This window comes from Pseudopipra pipra, chromosome 9 (genome assembly GCF_036250125.1).
Source record: "Pseudopipra pipra isolate bDixPip1 chromosome 9, bDixPip1.hap1, whole genome shotgun sequence".
Classification (NCBI taxonomy): domain Eukaryota; kingdom Metazoa; phylum Chordata; class Aves; order Passeriformes; family Pipridae; genus Pseudopipra; species Pseudopipra pipra.
The window spans coordinates 25,166,205-25,178,927 of record NC_087557.1 but is presented as its reverse complement, the minus strand read 5'-3'; positions in this window follow the sequence as shown (position 1 = coordinate 25,178,927).

Here is a 12,723-nt window from a genome sequence, read left to right as displayed (position 1 = left end):
AAAATGCAAAAGCAAAGCAGGAAATCTAGAGGAAAGATTCTTTGCCTATGAGCTATAGTTGTCCTAGAGATATTCTCTGCCTGCAGACTCAACATCTGGCTGCTCTAAAATGTTGGGTTTGGGCCATTTGAGAAGTTGACATCTTCACATTGTGTATTCCTAATTTCCACAGGAACATTCTTCTGTCTTGACTATTTTGGTTTTACCGCTTCCTGGGGTCATATTTTCCCATATGACTTGTGGCCTGGTCTCCTCCTAGTTCCTCAGTGACAAAAAGGAGATCACAGCTTGGGCATAGACTGCACCTCCCCACAGTACTCTTGGCTTCGTGTCCCTTGGAGCTGTTTCATTCACCCAAGAGGTAGTGATATTTGCTTGTGCCTTTCCTACCACAAAAAAGTGACCACCCCAGAGCCAGCTTCTTCTCCAAACCAACCAGACTGTTTTATGAAGTCCTAGAAACCTGGACCAGAAAATGCCAGCTGGCTCAGTCAGCTGGAGTCTCCTCTAAGTCTATTCTGTTCTTCTATACCATACATATAATAATGTGTCCACCCTCAGTCTCTGTTGCATGGCCTCCTGTTATACTGGGAAAAAGAAATCTAACAGAACACACTTTCTGATGTGCTGAATTTCTTTTTAATTTATTCTTTTAACAAAGTTGGAGTAGAAAATTTGGGGAAACAATGGTGAAACGTGTCCAAAATATCAAACCATGGAGCAGAATGAGAAGCTGAGATCCAGCTGAGAAATTCCACAATGGATCTGCTCTCGGAGATCTTCCAGAGAGGAGCTGGACTGTGCTACTTGCAGCTTCAAGTTAACTCTACACTGAAAGTTGGCACAAAAGGAAAAATGTCCCTTTTTCTTGCATTCCTAGCGTTTTCCCAGCAGGGACCAGTGGCCAGTAGCCAGGTGTCAGAGAGAACTATGATTGATGAGTGAATATGTAATTGGGAAAATATCTTGCTGCTTCCTCATGTCTAATTCCCACTGATCTTGAAGGCTGTACCCCAAAGCACTGCTGGGAATAAACAAATGATTTTCCTTTCTTGGACATGTTGATGCTTATGAGATGGACAGTTCAATGTGAAATCAGTTCATGCTCATTAAGTGTTGATTTGTCATTTGTGTACAGAGGTGCATAAGCTGAGCTCCCCAAATAATCAGAATTAATAAAGACTCTTTGTTAGCAGGGGAAAATATGGCTTCCAGTGATCAGCTCTACTGTGGGTGGAGATCCATATAAGTCCTGTACAGTCCTCCTACTGTCACTGAATGTGGATCTTTTTGGATTCCTGGTGTGGATAACTCCACAATGAGGTCACTAACATCCTCCTTGCAGAATGCCAGGGGGGTTTTTGAATAGTTTTGTCGGTGACTGAGTCTTTGAGATGTAAAGGGTAGTTTTGTTGCAATTTCCAATTGGTTTTTGTATGTGGTTAAGACTTCTGTAGGGTTGGCCAGTATTTTATACATTGGGGTTTGGAAAAACATACTCTGAATTGTAGGATATTTTAGGACCAAAAGGGCTGCTTCAAATAAATTGCTAAGTGCAGACTGCTTCTAACTTGAAACAGTGGTTTCAGCATGTGTTTCCATGGGGCCTGTCCCACCTGAAGGCTTGCCTGGGTGCATCTTCCACAGCGAATGGAATCAGAGTGAAGGGAGAAGCATCTGAACAGCTGAATGAGTGGTAAAAGATGGAAGCCAGAAGTACAGACATTGCACAAATGGAAACTTTCTTAATGTTCATCTAGAATAGTTTGTTGGGTATTTTTTGAGGGCAGGTGGTTGGTTGATGGGTGGTTCTCTTGCTGAATGGGAAAAATTTTAGTGATTCCCCCCAAAGCATCACATCTTCCATTGCTTGAAATGAAATGTCAAGACCATATGAAAAAAATGAAAAATATATACCAGTGGCAGGAAGGATCTGTTAAGGGCTTTCACCCCCCCATTCTCATTTCATTATTTCTGCAATTTCTTTTTAACCTTCAGATTCATTGAGTGCCAATGATTAGTTGTAAAGCAAAAAAAATGCTCAGATACTCAGTGTTCTGCAGATGTTATCCATTGTAGGTGATGCTGTCTTGAGGTTAACTGCAAAATAATAAAAAAAACAACCTCTCTCAGAGAGAGCCAGAGATCTCTTGGGAGTGGTAATGCAGTACAGAGCCTTTCACCCTGAGGTCAGCAGGTCAAACCCATTCCAGATCAGGAGTGACCAGTAGTGATTACGTGTCTGCTTTTGGATTCGCGGAACATTGCTTTTATTAGTGCTACTGGAAGGCCATTCCTGCACCTATATTGCAGATCCTGATGATCTGTGTGATTCTATCTAGACAAAATGGAAACAAATGCTTTATAAATGTACACAAATACAGTCTTATTTATGGTACAAAAATCATCAGAGTTGTCATCATTGTTGTCATCATTTGCTCTTCTGTGGGCCGGCACTGTGGAAAGATCAAGGATGCAATTGACTGCAGTTAAGGACTTTATTCTCTTACCTTTAGATGTGGCCCCTGGGGTCAAACTCAGAACACTCATGGCTCCTACCATAAAGCTAAGTCACTCTTCATGGGTATTTCACCAGACACGTTTATCATCAAAAAGTGTCCAAGCATCTTAAATCAGTGCAAGTTAAACCACGGGCAGATCAAAAGAGCGAATGCAATGAATGGATCACGAGAGAAGAGCAAGAAATAGCAATTAAAAAATTAAAAAGCTGGTAGCATAAGGAAAACTCGTCAGTCTCTCTGAGTCTGTTAGGGACAGTGGTTACTCACACACTCACCTTCCATGAGAAACAGCTTCAGGCGGTGCATTAGACATGTGGAAGGAGTACTGCATGAAGTCAAAGAAAATCTAAGCTTCTTTTCCTCTGCTATAAATCATAGTGCATGGGGTTTTTTCCCCAAGGGAAGGTGGAAGATTGGTTTTTGCACAGTGTAGGGCTGCATATATTAGCTTCTGATTTTCAAGGAAATGGCACCATTTCTGAATTCCGTGACACGCATTATGGTGTCAGCTTCAACATGTGCAGTAATACCTAAACCTACTCCATCTTGTGCCCCATCTCTTCTCCCTGACTGCTGTTTCTCAAGTAATTTCTCCTAAGCAGCTTCTGTTCTTGCTTTTCAACTGGAATTTGAGGCTGTGAAAGATATAAACTTCTCTGAGGTGGCAGATGAATGAAATCCACCCCTAGCCTGGCCACAGATTTAAAACATTTGGCCTCATCAAGTATATCCACACCATATCCATACAAAGCAACACTACATAGATGTACTGAGTGTGGCACTGGAATTTTCATGAGTGATGTGATTGATTCAGACTAGTTAACCCATCCAGAAGCTAAGCATGACATCAACTTTGCACCACAGCAAACTCTGTGTTTGGGGATTGCACGTTGCTCAATACGTATGGTAAATTATGCAGAAGGATGGGGGAAGAAATCAGTATGGAAGAATTAAAAATAAAAAGTAATAAATGTAGGGGTGAGGATGTGAGTTCTAGGAGGAAACGAAGCAGGACTGCCAGAGCACAGAGGAATGGAAATCATAAGCTTCATTAAACCTTGAACAGGGGAGTCTATTGAACTTTCTGCCGTAAAACCGGTGGTGCTGATGGGCCAGGGTCAGTTCCCTCTCTGGAAATATTACTGTAGGGGCCCAGAACTGTAGCAACTTCTACACCGCTGTTTGTGAGCTCTTCCTATAGCACATCTTGCCCAAATACTGAACAAAAACTTTCATGTTTGATAACAAGAGAACAATGATGGAATTGCTTTCTAAAGTAATTTTCATTGGAAAGTAAATAGAAACCATCTTTCTCCATCTCAAGGGTTAAAGTAACTCTCTTGAAGTCAGTGGTGCTCTAACAGTAGGGACTTTGAGTCTATGCCTAAACCACCTGTCTTTATTAATTATTATCATCTATCACATCTATGAGGACAGTCTCTACAGGCAAAGTGTTTGTTTTGGGTACAGACTGATATGATTAATGGGAATCTCCAGCCTAACCAGTGGAACTCTCCCAAGTTAATTTCATCCACTCCTCCATCTCTGCATAAACCCTACTTTAAGCCAAGCTTCACTGTGATCTGCAGTTTGCACAAGGCAATGGTCTGAAACCTTTAAGGACTTTCAGGTGGTTTACATCAAAGTTGGCTTTCTCTGAATCTCCATCAGCCGGGAGCTGGCTTGCCACAGAGATGGTATAAAAAAAATAAATTGTTTAATAATAATCTATTTTCTTAGCTAATTTTAATTGAATTGGGGTTCTTCAGATCTATTTTCTCCTTCCAGATCAGTGGATCATTCTCTGCCACAAAACTTGGCAGAATCCAGTGTGTGGCCATGGAAGAGCCTGGCACCCAACATTTAATCTGACATTTCTCTCTTCCTGCTTCCTGACCCACCCATCTGCACCTCTGCTGAATCAGCCATGTGAAAGCTGTCCCTTCTTTTAAGCTCTGCAAGGCAGCGCTGCCTCTTAAAATCTGGCAGGATCAAACAGAGAATAGGATCTAGCAGGATCTGACATGGATATGCTCATGTGGCTGTTTTGCTGCTCCAGCCTCAGCTTTGCTTCCCCTCCCTTCTCCTGCTGCAGGACAGCCAGCTGTTTAAAGAGCTTTTTAAACTGTGAGTTTAAAGAAACACAGACAAGGTAGAAACAAGATTACGAGGTCACAGAGGTGAGGGGAATTGACTCCATCTGAGAACGAAGGAAATGTGAGGGCAGAGTAGATGTGGTCGGTGCTCTGAAGGGGTGACCCTGCCCTGTGAGCTGTCTGACACGAGGCTGCCCAAAACCACTCCACTGCAGCCAGTTTCACTTCCCAGCTCTCAGGTGCCAGTGCTACGGAGACTTACATGTTTTCTTACTGCACATTACTCAACCCTTAGGTTCCCTGCTTTCTGATAGAGGGCTCCTATGAGCTCTGGTAAATGTGGGAAGCAAAATCTTCATGAGATCTTTGTGGCTGTTTACTGTAATAGGTGGGGTTTTTTTTGCTTAGAACTGGATCTGCACTGTGTGGTAATGGTTGTGTTCAGTTGTGTTGTCTTGGTTTTTTTCCTGTGAGGCTTGGAAACAAAACAAGGAATATTTGAATACTCCTTAGCAGGAGAACCTGATCTGCTTGGGTGAAAAATCCCAGGAAAACACTTCTGGTTACACAAGAAGTGGGCAAGGGTAAGCCTTAATTTGCACCTCAGCTAATGATGAACTGAAAATTACATGTGAAGTGATGACTAGTTGCTGTGGTGACTTTCTCCACAGTAGCAAATTCTCCCCTAACTACCCTTTGGATTAAACTCTTCACAGGGATAAAAATTTAATTTAGGAGAACTGCAATCCTCCAAGAAATTGAACTCATATTTTCCTTTGAAGCTTCATCAGTTCTGCAGAAAGAAGTCCCTCTGAGCCCAACATGGAGCAAATATCATTAGAGAGATGAAAAGTAGTAGGAGTGCCACAATAAAACCACATTGTATAGTGATAGACCTCGAGGCTGCCATGTCTGTTCAAAAGCTCGTCCCCTATCCGAGAACTCTTTAAAAGAGAAGATATTCAATTAAATGAAGGTTATTGCTATTATTCCAGTTATGTACTGCTTTTCCCATTCTGATTACACTAATCTTGCTTCAGAAGGAGGATAGAGAAATTAATTCTTGATATAATGTAACAGAGGAAATCTTGTGTAGTTGAGGGCAGGGTGACCTGGTGAGTTCAATAAACATTCATTTTATAGTCAAAGGGAACTAAGTCTTGGGTGGATCCCAAGGATGCAAATGGAAAACGACCCCCCAGCTCCCCAGGCTGGGCCCTTGAGAGTCTGTTTTTTGAAAAACATCAGAACTTGCTTAGCAGTTGAAACCTTCGAGAGCATGTAGCTGTTTGTGATGAATTTTTCTGGATAACCTGAGATCTTCACTGCTTAATTTCTGTTGATCAATGGGTACATGGCATCTCCTGAGTGTATTTCAAGACTGTAAACTATTTTACTGATACAGGTATCCTTTTAAAACCTTACCAATTTTTAAAAGACCTTCTTGGCTGTGAAGTCGAGTAGGCAATGTTATATCCTTCTCTCGTGCTCTAGTTTATGTGGCAGTGACAGCTCCATTCCTCCTCACTGCAAATTGGTAAACATCCTGTTCTTTGCAAGAAAACTGTCTGGGATGGTCCTTTTTGTTTCTTTGGGTGACCAGCTCTCCATCTTTCTACCTTTTCCAAACCAAGTATTTTTTTTTCATACTTAAACTTTGAGCTGTTGTTCATCTGAGCTACGCTGATGTCGAGCGCCAGGGCTATTGTGCTCGTAAGGATTTCCCCGTTTTTTTACTCTCTCCCCAAATATTTGTCTAATTTGGACTAGAAACTATTCTCTGTTTAATTCTTAATAAGCCAGAAGTTCCCCAGACCCTACAAATGCTCTGGGAAATTATAATCTCTTTAGTTTCTGAGCAAATGGCAGCAGCAGTGCTGAGAGGAGTATAACTTTACAGAGCAGCTTCTTTGGGGCTTTCCTGATCCCCTGTCTGAAGGACAGACCCATTAACAGAAAGGCTACAGCCAAGGATCAGCACATCGAAGGTCTCCAGCCTCAGCAGAGACCCTCAGGAATCTGGGCAGATTTCCATTGGAAGCTTGCCTTGGAATCAATAAAATTTCATTAAGACAGTGCTGTGCCAAATGTAGCATATAAGGCTCAATGAAAAAACTTCTGCTGGCTCTCATAGTTTTCCCAATACAATTCTCTGGCTTATACTTTCTATTTCTGCTGCCTCCTTGCCCTTCATAATAAAATTAGCTATTGCAGACAACAGCTGTAAACAAAAGGACAACTAAACTATTAGCCAAAGGCCACTAACTACTGCAGTGAACCAAAGTAATCCATGAATAACTCTAGAAATTTTATAGCTCAGATTTTACCATAGTTGTCAGTTATCTGTTCTAGACTTCTCTGTACTAATTTTTTAAGAAAAGATCAGCCTATGGTAGTTTTCTGTTTATGACTTATAGTGCTATCAGTGGTTCTGGAATATGCTGTCTGCAAAGTATGGCTTCTGCTTTGGGAGATCACAGTCCTTATTTGTGTCAGCAACCTTAGACAAACCAGTGAAGCCACAAACATTAATAGCAGAAATGCAGCTACAGAAGGATGGAAAAGATATGAGAAGAGCCATGTTGTCCTGAATTGAGAGAACATTCTTTACAAATGAGAGAGAAAGGGTTGGTTCTCCTCTGACATATTTTCCCAAAATAGATGACTTGATCTATAAGCTATCTGAACTTTCTCCTTTTTTTTAACTAAATGGAATAACTGCAACAACCACACCATCAAAACCTCTTACCAGATCCCACGACTGGAAGCTGCAGCTTGTCAAATTCAGTCTAAAAATAAAATGCAGAACTTCAAATCTGCAGGTATTTGCAGAGCTGGAATAATGTACCTGAAAGCACTGGATTTGTCTCTAGCTTGGTGTCTGGATGTCAGGATTTCTATCTTACAATGGTTTTTTCTTTCTCTCAATTCAGATTGAAAGTGTAAATGTAGTGCGAGAATTCTTGAATGACATGAGATTTTTTTATTTGGCAGGTTCTTTGTAGGAGGGGCAGATTAGAACAGTCTCTTCTAAATTAAAGAATTAAAGCCTGTGACATGTTTGCAGCACCCATGTTATACAAGCTATTTCATGCTTACATATACCAAAGCCCTGGGGGAATTCAGTTGTAACATTTCCTCACCTATTTAGTGAGAGGAGCAGCAAGATCACACCAAGAGAGGGATACAGGGATAAAATAATAAAGAAGATATGACACATAAAAAGAAGCTGTAATTACTTTCCCTCTGAGTTTAACTGAATAAAAGCAATGGATCATTTTATTTTTACCGGTGGATTTTTTTACAAATAGACTTTAAATATTTCTCTTTGGATTTGAGGCTCCAACAGCTGCAGCTGAAACCAGCAATCAGCAAAGCCCCTTGTTTTTATTGGAGCAGAAGTGGCTTGTTGAGAATGGATTGGATTATGGGGATCAATCAGCAGCAGGTCGAGGATGCAGAGGGAACTCTGCCAATGCAGCGGGCTGCCAGGAGCAGCGAAAATCCTTGGGCTAGTGGCAAGTCCTAATGTACTGGAAAATCCATTGTTTTACAAAGAGGTTTGGAGATAGGAAGTGTATCGAGTTGCAGAAGAATGCAAAAATAACAATAATCCTCTCCAAAGTTCCTTTTGTTTCTTTGCAGACGGAAAGGAAAAACAAACTCCATGGAGATGCTGCCTGAGTGTAAGTCTAGCCAGTGCCAAGAGATGATCAGAAATAGGACAGATGCTAAAGCATGATCTTCCCTGAGTCATAATTTAGAAAACAGAACATTTCTGAATTTCAATAGTGATCACATTAGAAATTTGCAAGTTGCTGTATGGTTCTGTCCTGTACAGTTCTGGATTCTCCCAGAATGGTGATGATTGCTGATGCTTTCCATTAAATGAGCTGAATAATCTTGTCATTGTTCTGGAGATGTTCAGTTCACAAAGTATTAAGCCCTGGTTGATGTTGGGATGAGCTGACACCCCTTTGTGTCCCCAGTTACGCAGCAAATTCATTACACAACTTGCCGGGAATATTACTAAATAGACTAAAATCAGACTAATTAATAACTTCTGCATTCGACTCATTTATAGCTCAGTGATGGTTCTCTGTCATTTATGAATTAGCCCCCTCATTCAGCTGAGCTGTCTCATAGCTGTCTGAAGTCTGAAACCACAGATGGCAGAGAAATGGTCATGAATCCTGCCCAGCCTTGTTGACACAGGAATCAGATTTTCTAGATGAAAGACAGGCATTTGCTGACCTATGCTCATGAGTATTTGGGAATATCGACCTCCAGCTGGATGCTGAATAGAACAGTAGTTCCCAATTCCAAGAAATGTTTGCAGCATGTGGCTTATTCTCTTGAACTCAGTCACATGGCGAGGTAACACAGATGTTTTCCTCAAATATCATTATTAAAACCAGGTAGCTCTGCTAGAAGCATAGAGGAGGAAGGGAACTATCTGATGACAACATCTATTCCTGTGTCAGTGGCAGGATATGGTTCCCACGAGACCCTGTGTCAGATACCAAAGTGATACTATGCTTGAATTTAGACAAATGTCTGGCATGAAAGGGTTAGAAAATCCACTTCATGAGCGGAGTTTATAGCAATAATAAAAGTTCTCCAAACTTGGAAGCCTAGTGAAAATCCACATAACAATCCAAGAAAAGCTGAACAGTGGAAAAAGTGAGGCATTTGAATATTCCCCCTCTTTCTGCTTTGGGTTCTGGAACTCTTGGTGGGACTGATTCTTAGGTGTTGAAGAGCTATAGTTCCCCGTGGAGGAATGTTCTCCTAATCTGCTTGCAAGAGACCATATTTTACATTGTAGTATCAGGCAGAGAAGAGAAAGTTGCAGAGATTTGTTAATTCTAGTTTGAAATAGCAAATTCTTTGTGAAAGAATTTGGGAAGTAAGGTTTTTTAGGGACAAATGGAAGTATTTACTTCACTATTTCACTTCAGTGCTGACTCTTAAAACCTTGTAAGATTTTAAAAATGTCAAAGACATGGTATTTTGAAAAGAAGATATGAAATGTTTCTTCTCAAACTTGAAGGCTTCTGAGCATATCCCTCTCCAGAACAAAGTGCCAGCAGAATAGAAGACAGGGTTTTGTTCTTTTTTTTTTTTTTTTTTTTTTATCACTTTGATACTTTTTATGCTGTATTTGGGACATAGATGTTGAGTGATTCAGGAAAGGAATGTCTACTTCTAGTTGCTCAGTGAAATGCCTGAAACACTTTTAAACATTTTTGGACAGTACAATAATATAATGTAGTTCAGAGATCTTGGGATATAAGGTTTAGAGTAGAGGGATTATTTCATATGATGTCAGTTTTCCAACGCTGTGATATCAGTGTCTCTCTCAAAGTACAAAATGTACACAGATAGGTAAGAGGACTGTGTTCTGTTGATTGTTAAGCTGAAAATAACCAGAAAATTGTTTTTTTTTCAAAGTTTTGTGGTAGTGCTGCTAGAAAGAAGGGCATTGTAAGGGATCTGTATCCCTGGTTTTGAAGGACTATCTCTCAGACCATATTTCATCTGAACTGCTTTCTCACCCCAAGTGCTCAGGGACATTTTCTGGAAGGAGGCTAACTTCCAAACAGTGACATACCTCACATACCCTCCTATGACAAAGTGCACAGTGAACCCTGCCTGCTTCTAGGACTAGCTGTTTATTTTTCACATTCATAACACTCTGCGGGCATCACTGGCTGCCAGAGAATATACCAGGACCTCCTAGGTCAAAGCAAAAATCTCTGCTACTTAAGCTGGCAAAAGTGCTGATTTGTTATCCTGAGGAAAAGAGTCAGGAATACAAAGCATATTTTATTTTAGGCCCTGAGGGAGCTGTCTGTAAGGATGTAGGTAAACAGCCATACCCTGTTTACACCTGCTGATGCAAAAGCATCATGTACCTGTATCCCATTCAGAAAGCTGTAACCAGTGTATGCAGATTTCATCAGTTAATATTCCCTTTGCAGGCCTAAATACCTGAAGAGCAGAGTGACAGTCTGTGAACATGTAAAATACATATACAGATTATTTTAATTTTGCAAACAAAGGCCACTCTATGTTGAAAGATTAAATCTGTGCAGCAAGGCTTCGAATGGAAACACAGCTTGCCTATGTGTGGTAGGATGAGTAGTGGCGTAAGGGACTCTTCAGTGGCTCCCAAGACATCCTCTTAAACAATCAGAGGCACAATAAACCAGTGATTTAGATGAAGAAGCTTCTTGTTGGAGAAATAGATCAATAGAATTTAATGGAAAAAGTCACTAATTTTTACTCCAGAGTAAACACTGATGATGTGATTGGAAACTTGATAGTTCCTGGGTTGGATTCTCAAGCATCTGACATATTCACATGCAAGATATTCATCTTTGCTTTGACAAGGATCTTCCTTTCTGCATTTCCCCCATCTCTCCTAGGAATCGGGTTTGACTAGCAGGAATCTGCCTAACTTGTGTTTCATATTTATCTTGCTCCAAAGTAAGGCTCAGCTTTGTTTACTGCAGTCAATTGATAAAACATGATTACCAGGGCCTTTGCCAAAGAATAAAGACCCTGGAGATTTCATGATGGTGAAGGCTTTGTGCAATAGTTAGGGATCTGCCCATATTTTTCCATATCCTTCCTTAGGTGATGGAAGCGTCTGAGTTTTCAAAGAAAATGAAAATAAATAGTGTGCAACTATGGCTATGTCTCTGTGCTACTCTCTGCTTGGTCCTCTTGCAATTTATCTTGCCAGCTCTCCAAAGCTCCTGAGGCTTTCCCCTTGATCTACACAAGCTCTGGGGATTTCCTGGGGCTGCTTAAGTCACATCACTTGGCGGAATGCACCACCTGTGTTACGCCAGCAGGACGTAAATCCCTCGTGCTCTTGCCTGGACAACAATATTCTTTGCTGCTACTTTGAACAGTAAACCAGCAACAACAGAGAAGTGTAAATAACCTCAGCTGGCTGCCTGTGCCAGACCAGGCTTGTGTGTCTGTCCAGTCGTGTTGGTGCACTTGGGCCTTCTCTGAAGCCGAGATTCCTCTGTCTGCCTCTGGTGCTCCTCTCAGCACCAGCAAGGCTTTGGGATTGCCTCCTGCTTGCAGCAAAGCTATGTGCCACATGTGAGGAGATCCTCGCGTCCCAAAGGACATGCTGCTGCACTTCTTGAAACAGTTTCTGGAGGGAAGAATAGCCTCTGCTGTTTGCCCTCTGAGGCTTAACAGATGTATCAGCCAATCTATTTATGTTTTTAGGAGTTCAGCCTAGCATGAATTTGGCTGCTAAATTTCTGTAGAAGCCACGAACAAGCACACGGGGAATCTGCATGTTGCTCTGGATCTGGGTGATATTCCACATCTGTAGAGAACTCAGAGACCCCTTGTCCTTAACAGGATTTACTACATGACAGGCTGAAACATGAGGAAAGTCGATTGTCTGTGTCTGCCCTGCAAGGCTGAAGGAGAGCCCGGGAGGGGCGATAAAGGCGCTCGGCTGTGCCTGTGCGCTCTCCCTCTCACGGCGGAGGGCTGCTCTGGCCACAGCATGGGCTCAACACAGACACAGCTGCCTGAAAGCTGCGGGGTCTGGGCTGGCTCCTTTGAGCCTGCCCTAAGGTGCTGAGGGTGTTTGTGTCGGTTCTGGATAACGCTGCAGCTCAGGCTCGTGGCTGCTGAGAACTGGTTTGAGCCTGCCTTTGTGGATTCTGGATGCGTTTCCATGCGTGTCACGTGGAGGGTGTGAAGAAGTTTTAATATTTCTTTAGGGGGAAACCTGTTCTGTTCATCAGGGATAGCCTGGACATTTTTGATACTATGGGAAAGCTGAGATCCCCACAGCCTACTGGAATCCCCGGGAGTGCAGCCCCAGGCAATCTGCACTGATAATTGTTGGGAAGGCTTGTGCAGAAAGCTAGAGCTCATAACACAAGCTGGAAAATGGCATAATAAATCGTGCCCAGATCTCTCCAGGTAGCAAGGCCATTTGTACAGCCAGGCATCAGCCTGCAGCTGAGAAGAATTTGATAAATTGCCTGTATTTAATGGCATGAAAATCAAGCTGAGGCACAGAGAAGGAATAAAACTGGATCTGGTTAACAGCTCAGTCC